Below are 17655 nucleotides of genomic sequence, written 5' to 3' on the forward strand. Positions count from 1 at the left end.
AAATACACCAGGGAAAGCAGAATAAATGAGAGATGCAAAGAAATAAAGTTACAGAGGTTGAGGCTAGTGCTTTTGAGGTTTCCAAATGCAAACCTGGAGGTATTGAATCTCAGAGGATTTTAGGGATGTTACAGAAAGGGATGAAGGAAAATGAATTTGAAACAACTCTACTGATTACTGTTTTCTGAAAGCACATTCTAAGTTTAAAAGGATATTAGATTTTAAAAAGCAAAAGCCCTCCTATTCTTGGTAATACAAATGAAGTTAATCAGGTTTGATAGAGAAGTGGGAGTGTTTTTCAATACATCATGGATCAGAAACAATTAAAAATATGTTGGGTAGCCTTACATAGTCTTCATCACCATCATCTAATATAGCATCAAAACACCATGCAATTTTCAAGCATTAGAGAGTATCTAAATTAAATATAGATATGTTTTATAATGATGATTAGTTAAAATGTCTAGGTATTTTGAAACATTATTTATTTATTTATTTTTTGTATTTTTTGTTGTTGTTGTTGTTGTTGTTGCTATTTCTTGGGCCGCTCCTGCGGCATATGGAGGTTCCCAGGCTAGGGGTTGAATCGGAGCTGTAGCCACCGGCCTACGCCAGAGCCACAGCAACGCGGGATCCAAGCTGCATCTGCAACCTACACCACAGCTCACGGCAACGCCGGATCCTTAACCCACTGAGCAAGGGCAGGGACCGAACCCGCAACCTCATGGTTCCTAGTCGGATTCGTTAACCACTGCGCCACGGCGGGAACTCCTGAAACATTACTTTAGAATTTAATCTGCTCAAACTTGTCTTCCATCTTGTCCTCGGTCAAATCATTCATAAAAAAACTCACTCAATTCTTACTCTTATCTTCCCACAACCCTGGGATCTCTGGTTACAATTTATGATTAGTTCTTATGATGATGTGCATCTTAATGTTTGCTCTCTATTAATATACAAGAAATCAAGGCAGTTGCTTTCTCCAGACCCAACACATTTGTATGCTTCCAAGGAAAACAGCACATTTTCAAGATCTCTTCTCACTAAGACTGATTTTAGTGGTATAGTCACAAGGAAATTATGGTCATGATGCTGAGTAAAAAACAATAATAATAATGATAATATCTATATGAAATTTAAATACTTTATATTTGGTTTTTAAATTTACTTATGTTTTTCCTGTGCTTTTATTTAGAAATTATACTTTGGCATTTCCAGGGATTCTGATATAAGAGTAACTCATCATTCTGTTAAATAGCCAACTTTCTTCCAAGTACTACAAAGAGTAGCATTTAAAACCAAAAGGGCTAGGATTTACTTGGAGTTTTTGGAATTTTTAATCTTCTGCAATATTACATTTTCAAGTTAATTTTATTTTAATCTAACAGATTTTGACATGCAATAAAATATTTAAACAGTTCCTTTTGTTAAAATTAGAAAGTACAATATATGTTTAAGCATAGTCTTCATAAAATTTTGCAAATGTGCATTTCTTACATCAACTGAATACCAAATCTTTAAATTATCTTTGCTGCCAGAGTAGGAACTCTTTCATATTACACAGTTACAGCCAAAACTTTTTGGTTAATTGAAAAAGTTGTTAAAATGAAGACTAAAAAATATGTTCAAACCATAACTTGAAAAAATTTATTTAAACTTTATTTTTAATAAATTTTAAGTTAGTAAATTTAAATGATGAGATATCCACCTATTTGCCAACCTTTGAGTTTAATCCTACCATAGGAAATTTGCCTTTGCTTTTTCCCCCATAAACTACACCCATCATAGATTGTATATGATTTCATTTTGTGCATGTAAAAATACAGCAAGACTCTAAAGACACTTGTGAAGCAAGCCAAATAAAGATACTCCTAACAAGTTGCTTTACCACGTTTTAACTTCCCCTCTGCAATCTTCTTGCTTTTGTCTATTTATCAGAGCCCTCAAGTGGTTGCTTTTTTTTTTTTTTTTCAGTTGAAGTATAGTATACATACAATATCATATTAATTTCAGGTGTTTAACAGTGTTTGGATGTTCAGATACTTTACAAAATGATCACCACGTTAGTCTAGTAACCATCTATTACCATACAAAGTTATTACAGTATTATTGATTATAATCCTTATGCTTATATATTATATATTACATTCTCATTACTAATTTATTTTATAACTGAAAGTTTGTACTTCTTAATCCCCCTCACCTATTTTTTTCCCCGTACCCTTCTGTTCTTGAAAATACCAGTTTGTTCTCTGTATCTGTGAATCTGTTTTTGTTTCTTTGGTTGGTTGTTTTTTTTTAGATTCCACATGTGAGTGAAATAATGATATTTGTCTTTGTCTGACTTATCTCACTTAGCTTAAATGGTGAAGGGAAAAATGCACAGGTGCATGCAAAAGAATGACCACTTTCTTACAACATACACAAAAATAAACTCAAAATGAATTATAGACTTCAGTGTAATACATGAAGCCAAAAAACTTCTAGAAGAAAACACAGGCAGTAAGTAAAGTCTTTTTTTTTTTTTTTTGTCTTGTTGCCTTTGCTAGGGCCCCTCCCGTGGCATATGGAGGTTCCCAGGCTAGGAGTCTAATTGGAGCTGTAGCCGCCAGCCTACGCCAGAGCCACAGCAATGCGGGATCCAAGCCACATCTGCAACCCACACCACAGCTCATGGCAACACCAAATCCTTAACCCACTGAGCAAGGCCAGGGATCAAACTCGCAACCTCATGGTTCCAAGTCGGATTCGTTAACCACTGAGCCACGACAGGAACTCCAACATAGGCAGTAAACTCTTTAATATCAGTCTTAGTAACGTATATTTTTACCTGGCTCCTTAGGCAAGAGGAGCAAAAACAAAAATAAATAAATAGATTAATACATTAGTACATAAATACATTAAACCAAAATGGTTTTTTTTTTTTTTTTTTTTGCACAATGAAGGAAACTATCAAAAAAACAAAAGGGGGAGTTCCTGCTGTGGTACTGCAGAGTAAGGATCTGGCATTGTCTCTGTGGCGGCACTAGTCTGATCCCCGGCCTGGCACAATGGATTAAGGATCCAGCACTGCCGCAGCTATGGCTTAGGTTGCAGCTGCGTTTTGGATTCCATCCCTGGCCAAGGAACTTCCATATGCCATGGGTGTGGCCAAAAAAGAAAAAAAAAATTTGGTCAGTGTATGTTTTATTTTTCTCTGAGATAAATATCTAGTGGACACCCTGAGTCACATAGCAGTATGTTTAATTTCATAAGAAAATGTGAAAATATTCTGCAGTACAGTGGTGCCATTTTATTGGTCACAAGGAATATAGAGAGTTCCACTTGTGCCACATACTTTCCAACATTTGGTGTGTTGTCAGATTTTTGTTTTTGTTTTTAGCCATCCTGGTGTTTGTGAAATGCTATCACATTATGTTTTTAATCTGAATTTCCCTGAAGAAAAAAGATGTTGAATTATTTGACCCATGGGTATTTAGAAGTAAATTGATAAATTTCCAAATATTTGGGACTTTTCTAAAAGTATTATTTTTACTGATTTCTAATTTAATTTAATTACATTGTGGTCAGGGCACATAATTCCTGAGGTTTCAGTCTTTTTAAAGTTTGATCTATCTTAATCAATGGTCTGTTCCATTTGCTCTTGAATGAACAGGTATTTTATGGTATATGGGTATAAATGTTCTATATATTCCACTAAGTCAAGTTAGTGGGTTTTGTTGCACAAATATTCCGTGTATTTTTCAATTCACTTCAGGTCTTCATTGTCTTACAGTAATGTAGTCATACCAATATCTTAAGACCAATGTTTTCATAATATATCACTTTTCCATGCTTGTATTTTTCCCCTTTCTCTGTCTTCATAGGTAGATAACCTATTTTTAAAGATTTCATTTTGCTTCCATATTTACATTTTAGCTATATCTAGCATTTAGATATTTAGCTGTACAGTATCTCTTGATATTTTTAGTGGTGGATATAGAGATTATAATATACATCTTTAAATTATCACAGTCAAATTTCAAATAATGTTTTACTATTTCACAAGAAGTGTAAGGACCGTATGCCTTTCCAACTCCATTTACACCTATTGCTGTTTTTGTTGTATGTTTTTCTATGACATTTCTATGAAACTCATGATTATTCTTTCAATTTTGATTTAAACAGTCATAGGTCTGTTAAATTAAATTTAAGAAAATAAAATGTATGGCACTAAAAAGTTACTTTTTACATTTACCTAGATATTAACCTTCTCTGATACTCTTCATTTCATCCTTAACATCTGAATTTTCATGGTATAATTTTCCTTTAAGTTGAAGAAATACTTTATTTATTTTTTCTAATTCAAATCTTTTTTTTTTTTTTCTAAATAATGACTTTATTTCAGCTTCATTTTAAAGGGTACTTTCACTGGATGTAAAATCCTGGGTTAAAATATTTTTTTTTCATTTCAGCAATTTAAATATGATAACTAGCCTCTTTTGATGAGAACTTAGTAATCATTCATTAATTGTTCCCCTGTATGTATAATGTTTTGGCTTTTTTTTTTCTGTCTCCTTTAATATTTTCTGTTGGAGTTCCCATTGTGGCTGAGTGGGAACAACCCCAACTAGTATCCATGAGGATGCAGTTCGATCCCTGGCCTCACTCAGTGGGTTAAGGATCCAGTGTTACCATGAGCTGAGGTGTAGGTTGCAGACACAGTTCAGATCTGGTATTGCTGTAGCTGTGGTGTAGGCCGGGAGATGCAGCTCTGATTGGACCCCTGGCCTAGGAATTTCCATAGGCCATGGGTGTGGCCCTAAAAATCAATCAATCAATTAATTAGAGAAAATAAAATTTTCTGTTGATGTTTCACTTTCAGAAGTTGACTATGATGCGTCTAGGCATGTTTTTCTTTTTATTATCCTGCTTTGGGTTTTCTGGGCTTCTTGAGTATAAATGTTTTTCACCAAATTTGTAAAAAAATGGCCATTTAAAAAATTTTTTTCTTACCTCATTTTCTCACACTATTCTTTTAGACCACTTACTATTGTCTCACAAGTTATTGAGTCTCTGTTTTGCTTTAATACATTTTCTTCCTGTTTTCCTGATTAGGTAATTGCTATTGATTTAACTTCAAGTTTACTGAAACCTTTTTGTCCTTTTCCAGTCTCCCATTAAGCCCATCCACTGAATCTTTCATTTTAGATATTGTTCTTTTCATTTCCAGACTTTCCATTTGGTCCTTTAAACAAAACAAAACCCTTCAATTTCTCTCCCGACATTTCTCGTGAGTGTACTCATTATGACCAAATTTTTAAGTATTTTAACATATTTCTAATATGCTTGATAATTCCATTATCTGGGTCATTTCAGGGTTGATTTCTATTGACTGCTTCTCTTCTTGAACATGAGTCACATTTCACTGTTTTGTGTCTAATAAACTTTGATTCTTTAGTAGACATTTTGGGTTATATGTTAGAGACTCTAGATTCTGTTTTCTTTCCCTGAACAGTGTAGGTTTTGTTGTAGCAAGCAGTTACCTTTGCTGGACTTAAACTCTGTCTTCCCTGAAATGGACAGCAGCTGAAATCTCTGTTCAATTATTTTAGCTTTCCATATGTTGCTCCTGGAGTCTCCCATGCATATGCATAGTCTGAAGGTCAGCCAAGTATTTGAATGGAGTTTCTGTGCAGATTTTGCAGCTCCCTTCTCTTTGGCTTTCTTTTCTGGAAATTCCATTTTTAATTTCCAGCCACTCAGGCAGCCTGAAACTTCATCTCCTGATTCCTCAAGCCAGTAAGACTATTCTGCATTGTGAAGATTGAGCAGTACCCTCATGGAAAAAGGTGTTTAATTCTCCACAAAGTGAGATTCCCTTATTTCAAGACCCAAATTGCCATCACTGTCTGCCTTTTGAATACCTTCTTTCCCCAGGAATCTTCCAATAAAGACAAATATCTAATCGTAGGTGGTGGTATTAATTTCTATTAACATATATGCTAATCAAATGAAGTTTGTGATAAAATTTCCACAACACTGAAAATGAAACTTGGAAAATCAAAGTGTGATTTATCTGTGGCAGTAAATCAGAGGCTATCATCGCGGGTGAAATTTTAGGTTAGGAAAAAAAATAAAATTAATGCTCTCTTATTCTATTTATTTTTAAGGATGGAAATTGTTATGTCCGTGAAATTACTACCTGCAAATAGATTTACACTTTAAACAGTCGTACTGATTAAACTATTAAATTAACAAAACAGAGATACGTAAGCTTTATCATTCTTTCAAACTGTTTCTACTGAATATAAATTGTACACAATATCTAAAAATTATCTGTGTTACTTGCTGTGTCTAAACAGAAATACAACAAATTACATTTCTCCAATTATGTTGTTTACATCTAATTCAAACTGATTTGTAAAGCAGCACAAAGCATCAGCAGGAACAGAGAAAGCTTAGAGATTATGGCTCTCACTACAGGGTTTTAAGAAATATATTTTTATTCCTTTAATTGACATAGATAAAGGGAGAAGCTTTCTGATTTATTCATTATTTATTGCATATTAAAGTTCGCATATTTGAAAATTTACCATTGAATTTAACCTCAGAGCAGCTGCCTTTTATTATCATTTTTTCCTAATTAGGAGGGATGTGAAATCATGGCTAGAAAAGTTTTTTGTTTTTTTTTTAAAAAATGGCAAGATCCAATTTGTGGTTCAAATGTAGTTATATTAATTCAGATAATCATTTACCAAATGTAGTTATTGGAAGAAATTACCTATGTAAATACTCTGTATTAGTCAGCAGATGGCATGCATTGTACATTAACTATCCCTCCCTGTTATCACACGTACTTTAGAATAGAAAGCATCTGTTTTTCTCAAAAAGACACATTATTCCCTCATTTGCAGTTTAGTGTTAATTTGTGAACTATTTAGTGATAATCAAAGAAGGTGATATTTCATCTTCAGTTAGTTTGTACAGCAGATTCAATCAAGTATAAGATGGGGTAAAAATATATCGAGCAACTCCTTCGCAAGCTTAAGCATCTATAAAAAAACAATCCCGAGCAGTTGTTTTCCTGCTTTGGCTAGAGGCTTGCACAGGAGGACAGAAGCCTTTTGGATGCAGTTTCTGAGTGCCTTCCATGAATTTGAGGAATATAAAAACCATTTTCTGTTGTGTATGGATAACTACATAAATTCAAAATCCAAGAAACAATCAACAAAAACAGGCAACCTACTTTACTTCTAAGTCATTTATTTAATATAACACTGGAATAGCTTAATTGGTAAATCTCTTTATGTATAAAAGCTTGCAAGTGTTCACAGGCTTCCTTTTGAGTGGTTTCAGAGGAGAATTTGGCTGGTAACCTCTAACCTAACATAGCCTAGCATATTTCTTGTCAAACTGATATCCATCTGTCAGCCTGGCCTGATGCCGATTCCCAAGGTATTAGGTCACTCTTTGCAGGGTCTGAGTGGTATCTGCTAAAGTTATCTCTAGGGAGCTAAGTTCCATATATAGAGAGCGAACAGAGAACAGAAACATAAGCATCCACCTCTTCAGGCAAAATGGAGAGCCTAGACATTTGCCTTCCTTTATACTAGAGTTACTTTTTTTAGATTTAAAAATTTTTTTTATGATTTTTATATTTTCCATTATATTTGATTTACAGTGTTCTGTCAATTTCTACTGTATAGCAAAGTGACCCAGTCATACATATATACATAACATTCTTTTTCTCACATTATCCTCTATTATATTCCATCACAAGTGACTTGATATAGTTCCCTGTGCTATTCAGCAGGATGTCTTTGCTTATCCACTCCAAATGCAATAGTTTGCATTAACCCCAGACTCCCAGTCCATCCCACTCCCTCCCTTCCCCCTGACAACCACAAGTCTGTTCTCCAAGTCCATGAGTTTCTTTTCTGTGGAAAAGTTCATCTGTGCCATATATTAGATTCCAGATACAGGTAATATCATATGGTATTTGTCCTTCTCTTTCTGACTTACTTCACTTAGTATGAGAGTCACTAGTGCCATCCATGTTGCTGCAAATGGCATTACTTTGTTTTTTATGGCTGAGTAGTATTCTATTGTGTATATACACCACATTTTCTTAATCCATTCATCTTTCAATGGACATTTAGGTTGTTTCCATGTTTTGGCTATTGTGAATAGTGCTGCAATAAACATATGGATGCATGTGTCTTTTTCAAGGAAAGTTTTGTCCGGATGTAGGCCTAAGAATGGGATTGCTGGGTCATATGGTAGTTCTATATTTAGTTTTATGAGGCACCTCCATACTGTTTTGCATAGAGGTTGTACCAATTTACATTCTCATTTCTCCACACCTTCTCTAGCATTTGTTATTTGTGGACTTAGTAATGATGGCTATTCTGACTGGTGTGAGGTGGTACCTCATAGTAGTTTTAATTTGCATTTCTCTAATAATTAGTGATGTTGAACATTTTTTTCATGTGTTTGTTGGCCATCTGTATATCTTCTTTGGAGAAATGTCTATTCAGGCCTTTGGCCCATTTTTCAATTGTTTGTTTGTTTGGTTGGTTGGTTGGTTTTTTTTACTGTTGAGTTGTATACGTTGTTTGTGTATTTTAGAGATTAAGCCCTTGTCAGTTGCATCATTTGACACTATTTTCTCCCATTCCAAAGTCGGCTGTCATTTTTTTTAATGGTTTCCTTTGCTGTGCAAAAGCTTGTCAGTTTGATTAGGTCCCATTGGTTTATTTTTGCTTTTATTTCTGTTGCCTTGAGAGGCTGACTTAAGAAAACATTTGTAAGGTTGATGTCAGAGAATGTTTCACCCATGTTCTCTTCTAGGAGTTTGATGTTGTCTTGGCTTAAGCCATTTTGAGTTTATTTTTGTGCATGGTGTGAGGGTGTGTTCCAGTTTCATTTATTTATATGTGGCTGTCCAGTTTTCCCAGCAATACTTGCTGAAAAGACTGTCTTTTTCCTATTGTATATTCTTGCATTCTTTGTTGAAGATTAATTGACCATAGGTGTCTGGGTTTATTTTTGTGTTCTCTATTCTGTTCCATTGGTCTGTATGTCTGTTTTGGTACCAGTACTACACTGTCTTAATTACTGTAGCTTTGTAATACTGCCTCAAGTCTGGGAAAGTTATGCCTTCTGCTTGTTGTTTTTGTTTTTTTTTCATAGAACTAGAACAATCCAAAAACTTATATGGAACCATAAAAGACCTAGAATTGCCAAAGCAATACCATACTAGATTTATTTGATGTGTTAAACATAGAATTACTCTCTTAGGTTGGGAATGAGGCCTTTTGAACCTTGAACTGGCTTTAAGGCTTATTGTATTGGAGGACAGCAGAAGTCCCTTATTCCTATTAATTAAATAACTATTGAAAAGAAAACTGAAACCAAAACAAAACATTTTTCTTTGTATTAGAGAACTAAATTGAGATATATTACCCTGAGGAAATAGCAAATATATCTCTGTCTCCAACTCTTAGTTATTGTATCCATTACTAGTTTAGATCTATGTTTCATTTGAAGGCCTATTTCCATATTCAAAGAGGAATAAAATATTTCAAATAAAAAATATTACTTTGGTGCTAAAGGACTTTGGGGTTTGATTTATTCACTCTCTGTGTTTACACTTGTAGGAGATCAAGGACATTACTGAAAATGTTACTTATTCAACTTTTTGATATTCTTCAAAAGACTTTAGAAATCTTAAATGATCAGCCAAGAAGAAAAAGCTTCTAGATTTTACTGTGTAGGTAGGAGCCTTGGTATGCATGAGGGAGTTCCGAGTGGGATTAGCTGCTGGCTTCCACAGATGCTGAAAGTAGCTTAGTAGTGGTGCTGATTGATCAATGATTGTATTTTGTTGTCCATTTCTTCCATGCTGTGGACTGCTAGCATCATTTTGTTGGGATGGGTAGTCCACTTTTGTTGATTTCTTAAGAAAAACTGGGGAATATACAGAAGATTAGGTGATATGTACAAACCGGGTTCAACTGTAGCTGTTCTGCATATCTAAAAGAACTGGGAGAAATCTGTGTTGTAAAATAAGCTCTCTACACTTGAGGGTTATGCCCTGAGTCTTTGTCAATTGGCTGGCATTCCCTCTGGCCTCACAGTGCACTGATTCATTGGCTTGAGAAGAAATTATGTCCTTATTTGTGTATTTGGAAGGAATTTGTCCCATACAGGTGCCTTGAGGTTATAGTGGCTTCAGGAAAACCTGTTTTCATTGTCAAGTGAACTGACATGGTTAAAAAAAAAAAGGTCACCAATTCCTTCTTCTAGTGACAGGAAATGAAGGCTGTGAGTCTGCTTCATTGTAATGACAAGAGTTATAAAAATCAAATTGTCACTCCTGCCTGGTAGATGTAGGTGACCTGCAGCCACAGGCAGGTCATTATACCTGTAGGTGCCAGATACTCCAGGGTTTGGCATCAGGCCCATGTTATGCTCCGAAGCCAGCTGGCTGGGCATTAGGGAAAACCAAGGGGACTTCAGCTAATGGGGGGTTAAAATATGGCCATGTAAAAGATGCATAAGAAGCTATGTGTCTTTTCTAAGTAAATATAATCATTTTTATTAAGAGAATAAGCCAGTATCCCATGTTTGAACTCATGCCTCACTTCTCACATTCTCCCCTGTCTCAAGCTGCCTTGGAAGCCCCCTGCTCAGCAAGGCACAAGGCAGCATATAATCATGTCACTCTGTCATCAAGTCTCCTTCTCAATGAAATTCAGGTGTCTAAATAGAAAGGAGTGATGGCAGATTTTTCCCCTCTTTCAGCAGAAAGCCAAGGAAATGCTTTCAGAAAGATGAAAACTCCACTTTTGTGTCATCACAAATCATCTGTATAACACTTGGTGCACAAATATTGAAGCTCTTTGTGTCAGCTGTTTATTGCTTGGGTTAGGACAGGAATACATTTTCTCTGTCAATACTTGATTAGGTGAAAAATTCCCTGCGAGTAGAAGCTGAGTTACCTGTAAAGAAATGGGCTGTACTGAAGACAGAACAGAAGCCCTTGTGAGATAATTCATGTTATTTGTTTGAGAAAAATCAGTATTTCATAACAGAATGGTATTAAGATACTTGAAGTCTATATCGACTATGTTCTCCAAAAACTTCCAGTATTTTAAATCATCATGGAGACACTACGGCTGTGACAAATTTAGAGCAAGAACTAGCCCCATTAACAGATGAAAATACAAATGTTACAATGAAATTAGACTTTTTTTTTGGTCTTTTTGCCTTTTCTAGTGCCACTCTTGCAGCATATGGCGGTTCCCAGACTAGGGGTCTAATTGGAGCCACAGCCGCCGGCCTACACCAGAGCCACAGCAACGCAGGATCCCAGCCACGTCTGCAACCTACACCACACAGCTCACGGCAACGTCAGATCCTTAACCCACTGAGCAAGGCCAGGGATTAAACCTGCAACCTCATGGTTCCTAGTCGGATTCGTCAACCACTGAGCCACGAAGGGAACTCCTAGAATTTTTATTTAAAGTTCGCCTATTATGCACCATGCATTTTTACATTCTGTGAAAATTCTGCTGTATATTATCCCAATGATGCAAGTTCTTCCCATGTTAGAGATGCTTAACCTAAAGGCATCATCTCATTCAAACTTAGGAAACCCTAGTTCAGCCCCAAATACTATCTTTAGTATCAAACCCAAATAACATTCATCCATGTTTATGTCAGTCTTTAACATGCATCCTTTGCTACTATCCTAAACCAAATTTATATATTTATATGCTTTAAAATTTGAGGTGAATGTGCAGCATTGATTGAGTTTTCCATCTCTATGACCACTGTCATTGCTCAATTTAAGGTTGGAACTGGTAAAATATCTACTAAGACATCTGCTACAATGTTGCCTTTGGAATGCACTAGTATTTTTTCCCAACAGCCCAGAAAAATACATTGTTTGCTTTGCTATGGAACCTTAAGGCGATGGAGTGAGATAATTTACCCATAAATAAAACTGTCATACTGCATTCTACTTTTGGTCTTAAGAAGGCTGGCAAGTGATAGCATCTTGACAATAAGGCAGTTAGTACTGATGGGTGACAGTCTTTGAAATACTGAGACTTCCACTGAATTTTTTATTTAGATTTTTTATTTAAAAATTAAAAATTAGGTCATACGAACTCTAAATACCATAGATTCCTGCCATAGTTTTTACAACTCTGCCTGCCAGGCTGACATCTGTTAAGAAAGAGCAAAACCCATATCAGAACACCTACATTATGAAGGGATGTATCACAGAAGACCTGTGGCATACGAAGGAATAAGTAGTGAAACCCTTTATAAAGAGTGTGGGAAGCTTCAGATCATGGACCTATACAGATACAGTGTAGAGGTGTGAAGCTTCCTTTAAAGGATCCATAAAGTGCTAGAATTTGCAAAAATGTCTTCACAGGGGCATAGTTTCTTCCTTCTTGGATTCGTTGAGTTTAAGGTAGAGTAAAACCTGAAACAAAATATTACCAGTGCTGTCTTTACACAAAAAAGCAAAGGTCCATATGAAATATGCTTTACCTTGGCATTCAAGATCACCTATCCTTTGCTAATACTACTGTTAGCAGGAAAAGCATGATATACCCACTGACTACTTTTTAGCTCCAGATTTACTTTCTATTCCACCATATTTATAGCATTTATTTCACCCCATAGCAAGTGCAGTCTTGCTTCTTTCTCTGTAGTGCTACTCCCATTTGTCTGACATGCCCTACCCACTGTCCCACTCCCTCCTCCTTTCCATCTGTCAAAATGTCCCCAATCTTCAAAAGCCATCTCTTCTAAACAGCCTTTGTGGATATCTCCACAAGCTGTGTATGTTCACTTTTTCCTGCTTTGATCTCTCATATGTACAAATTATCTATATATCTATATAATGACATAGCCTAGTGTTTTTTCCTTTGGCATTATGGTTCCTAGTTTCTATGATCTCTCTTTTTTTTTGTTTTTGCGAAAATTAAGGTGACTTTCTTATGTCTCCTGGCACATTTCCTATTTTTCTCTTTAAAAAAAATCAAAAATTGCATTTGCTGGGTTTAAGAGTTCTCTCTATGTTCTGGGAATTGTTTATGTATCCTCTGTGACTTGAACTTGTTCTCTCTTATCTTGTCACCTCTCATGGGCTTCAAATATCTCTGGACCATGTTTGTTTTATTCTTTTCAGTTTGAAGATCATGGTTGTTGATAGCAAAAATTCAATCAAAATAAATGTTGAGAAGTTCTACATTCTCAGATAAAACTGTCTGCTTCCAGACACCATGTTTTTGTTTCTGGATATATGGAGGCCTCTTTCTTGCCCCTTGTATTATAAGTTGAACAAATCCTGAGCTTTGACTTTCCCAGATATCTTTTATCCTTTAGGATGTACTATGTTTGTAATCTCCAGCCACCACATCACAGTGGCTTTTACTCTGAATTTTCTAGAAGCTCTTTTCTTGTGGTGCATAGCCCATTTAAGGCTCAATACATTCCTTTAATCTCAGCTGGAAATTCTCATCTGATCTAGTCACTTTCTCCCAGAGTTTTAGTTCTTCTACTTCACCCTTGATTTTCTAGTGGATAGAATTGAGAAAGTTTGCATGCTATCTCTTCAAATGGCAGAGTAATGGAATTATTAGCACTGAAAGTCATGAAGTTATTGTATAATCTGCACTTAACAGAATGTGACTTCTAGCAGATTACTAGATGCTGCTATGTTATGTCTCTCTGACAGTTTTAAAATCTGCATTAATGAGAGGCTGTCTTTGTTCCCACTTGGAGGTCAAGGGAAATCACACGAAGTATTAGATTTCAGTCCATTCCTTCTCTCAGGCATCATCTCCATTCCTCTGTCAGATATGCTCTCCTCTCCCTTGTTGCCTTTCTTTCTCTATATTGAATGTTTTTTTTTTTCTGCTCAAAACATACTTGTAAACCCTCAAATCCAGAGCACATGTCCCATAATTACTAGTGCCTACTTTTTCTCCTTCCTAATCAAATCAGTTCTATTTATTGTCTTTGTAATTTCTCAGGTACTGATTTATTCCTCATTAAACAAAAAGTGGCTTTTATTCTCACCTTTCTTAGAAAAATGTCCAACAAATCATTTAATTCAATGACTTTTCTGTTCTCATTTCCTTTTAAAAATATTTCTTTCTCAGATTTCTGTGAGATCAGTCATGTTTGTTTTCTTTGTATCTATCTGCCAGTGATTTTATTTCCCAATGTGAGTTTCTCTTCCTCTGACTATGCTCAATTTTAAGTGTCCCTCAGGCAAAAGGCTTTTAGATATTGCCTAAATCCTATGTATTCATCCTCTGTATTCTTCCAGGCTTCAACTCATTCCCAAGGGCTGTTGAACTCTTAAAGAATCTTCTAATCTAGACTTCATTCTTGAGCTCCAGATACCTAGAGCCACTGGGTACTGGCTTTGCCTACTTCAGAGGCTTCTGATGGTGTGGACTTCATGGTAGTATATGCAAGGGTTGAGGTTGGGAGGATGGGAAGCATTTCATATTGATTCAGTGCCTGTAAAAATAATTATATTCCTAGATATTGGATATTATCTAACATTAAATGTTTCCCTTCCCTTATCTCTTGTACCCATGTGACACAAGCTATTATTATTGTTGTTGTTGTTATTATTACGGTGATTTTAGAGCCAAAACTGGCAGTTAATTAGTTTTAGTCACTATGGATCACATATGTGGTAGGCAATTATTTTATTCTTTCCACAACCATAAAATAGAAGATCACTGTTGCAAAGGTTACGAATTAAAAAAAAAAAAAAAAAGGAAAGAAAAGAAAATAGACTCAGAGAGGTTAGTTAGCTTTCCTAAAGACAAACAGGATTCAAACCTAGGTATTGGGAATCCAGTGTCCATCTTTTTCCTTTAAAGCTTATTTATAGTTTTTTGACAACAAAAATCTTGTAGGTAAACTCTTGTTTGTTAATTGATTCAACTATTTGCATAAATATGAGAGAAACACACAGTTATTAACCTAAAAAATTTTTAAATAATCTAGACACTCAGACAAATGTCAATATCTGTAATTATGCTCAGAATCACCTAGTGGTATAAACCATGGAGTGATGTTCCTTTGAGCTCTGTGATGCTATAATCTTTAAGGAGATGGTGCCAAAATAAGCTTTTTATTTGGAGATATGTTTGATTTGCTCTGGGAGGGTTAATGATTTTTTTCACTGTAACTGTACAGGAGTATTTCCTAAGATTAGCTATAATTAAATGCTGATAGAAATAGATCTCTGAAACCCCTTTCAGATTATCAAGTATCTCAAACATATTTTAAAATCAGCAGGTTTCCTAAAGAGGGATAAGACAACCATTTGGAGAAAAAGAAATTAAAATAGCACTTGAATATGTGGTTTAAAAAAATTCAAAGTAAAAAAGGAGTTCCCGTCGTGGCGCAGTGGTTAATGAATCCGACTAGGAACCATGAGGTTGCAGGTTCGGTCCCTGCCCTTGCTCAGTGGGTTAACGATCCGGCGTTGCCGTGAGCTGTGGTGTAGGTTGCAGACACGGCTTGGATCCAGCATTGCTGTGGCTCTAGCGTAGGCCGGTGGCTACAGCTCCGATTCAACCCCTAGCCTGGGAACCTCCATATGCCGTGGGAGCGGCCCAAGAAATAGCAACAACAACAACAACAAAAGACAAAAAGACCCCCCCCCCAAAAAAAATTCAAAGTAAAAAAAATCACATGTTTTGCAGAGAGATGCATTAACTTTGTACTAAGTGTTTCACTGAAATGAAATAACTAAGCAAATATTACAATTTGCCAACAAAAGAATGAAAGTTTTCTTTGCATGGCAGATGATTAATATGTTTGTATCCTCCTAACACTTATAGCCAGTTAATGATTAAAGGCATCAACCATTGCAGTGGATTGTTTTTCAGTTTAGGTCTAAAATCAAATAATTACTATAAAATAAAGTACAACTTGGTGAAGAGAGGGTATTTCTTAGTGCTTAGGCGAAGCTGGTATGGTTCTTTCTCCCACCAAGATTTTAGCATTTCGCAAATGGAATTAGAGCCACATTTGACCTGCTATGAAGGAAAGATGCTCTTGATGGCAGTAGAATTCTTGTCATAGACTTTCCAAGTGCATGGCATTATTTCCACTTTGGCTTTTTATAGTATATACCTCTGCCGTGTGGGCTGCTGAACAACACCTATAAGATTAGTCCCTGTTAGGAAAGCATCTTGATTCAAGCTGCAGTTTAGAACAGTAACAATTGATGAACTGTACTTATACAAAGCAGTGTCAGCATATCTTTATTTTAATAATGTTGAAAGGGTGGCATTCACATTTCTATTCCTGGGTGTACTCACTCCAAGCCCACCCTCACACATGGAATTCCTCTAAATAAACTCAATGCTGGTAATCATCTGACTCATTAGCAAGTGTTTCTTCCTGCCTGAAACTAAGTGGGTGCAATGGAGGATAGATTAATCTTTAAATCCTGTGGAATACACATCTGCTCTCTTTGCTTTCTGATTTTTTTTAATATCAGTAGCATAATTAAAAATAAAAATGTATGGCTATGTTAATAGAGACAAACTGGTTAAAAAATTGGAAAGGAATATAATCATGCAATAATCATCATACTAATGAAATATTTCAATATATATGTAGACTTTATGCTTTAGGTAGAAGGAAGAACACCTATTCAGAAAAGTTTCTTAAATGTTTATTTTTCTCTCTGCCTGGAACTTGTTTTCCTCTTCACTGCTTATTCACCACTATTTTCAAGACATCTCTTCAGGCAACCTCAGACCACAGTTATGTATCTCTCCTCTGAACTTGTAGCTTTCTAAATATACTACCCATGTGGTATTTGTTTAAATATAGCCTTATATGAATCTTATGATTTTTCATTTCTCTAAAATAGATTCTAAAAATTCTAATTTATTTGGTGTCAATCCCCAACTAAATTAGGATTTCACTGAAGGTGAGGATCTGTATTTTGTAATTATCCCTAGCATTTGACTTGTTCACAAAGTTCATCCTCAAGAGTTCTTTCGAAACTGGTTTATATTTCAAAAACCATATTCTATTTCGATCGAATGATATCCTAACATCAATTACCAAAATAGTAGATCATTAGGAATTACAAATGATGCCCTTTATTTTCTTTTTTTAAAAAAATTTTCATTAGAGTTGATTTACAATGTTCCTTCAATTTAATTTCTGCTGTACAGCAGATCAGTGACTCAGGACGCAAGGTTATCCCTCATCACCCTGACTCTCCTCCTCGTGTGACTGTACATCTACTAATCTATCCCCAGATCTCAAAGTTCACCTCCCCCAGCCATTTCTACTGGTCTCTGGAGTTCATGGTTTTCCTGAACCAGAAAAATTCTGTATGTCATAATTCTGTATATCCTAATTCTCTTTTTAAAACTTTCATCTTACTCTACTCCAAACCTGACTTTCTCCTGAGAACATACTTCTTGCAACTTCTGTCTTTACTGCCTTGTTAGGTCACAAACCCCCTGCCTGTCCTAGACTAAAGACACTCCTTGTTCCTCATGAGTGCTTCCCACCGCCTCTCTCACCATCCTCCCTCAATTGCTTACCCCTCCCCACCACCTCAAGTTTAGTTCCCATCCTCAGGTTTAGTTCCTT

This window comes from Phacochoerus africanus, chromosome X (genome assembly GCF_016906955.1).
Source record: "Phacochoerus africanus isolate WHEZ1 chromosome X, ROS_Pafr_v1, whole genome shotgun sequence".
In the NCBI taxonomy this organism is placed as follows: domain Eukaryota; kingdom Metazoa; phylum Chordata; class Mammalia; order Artiodactyla; family Suidae; genus Phacochoerus; species Phacochoerus africanus.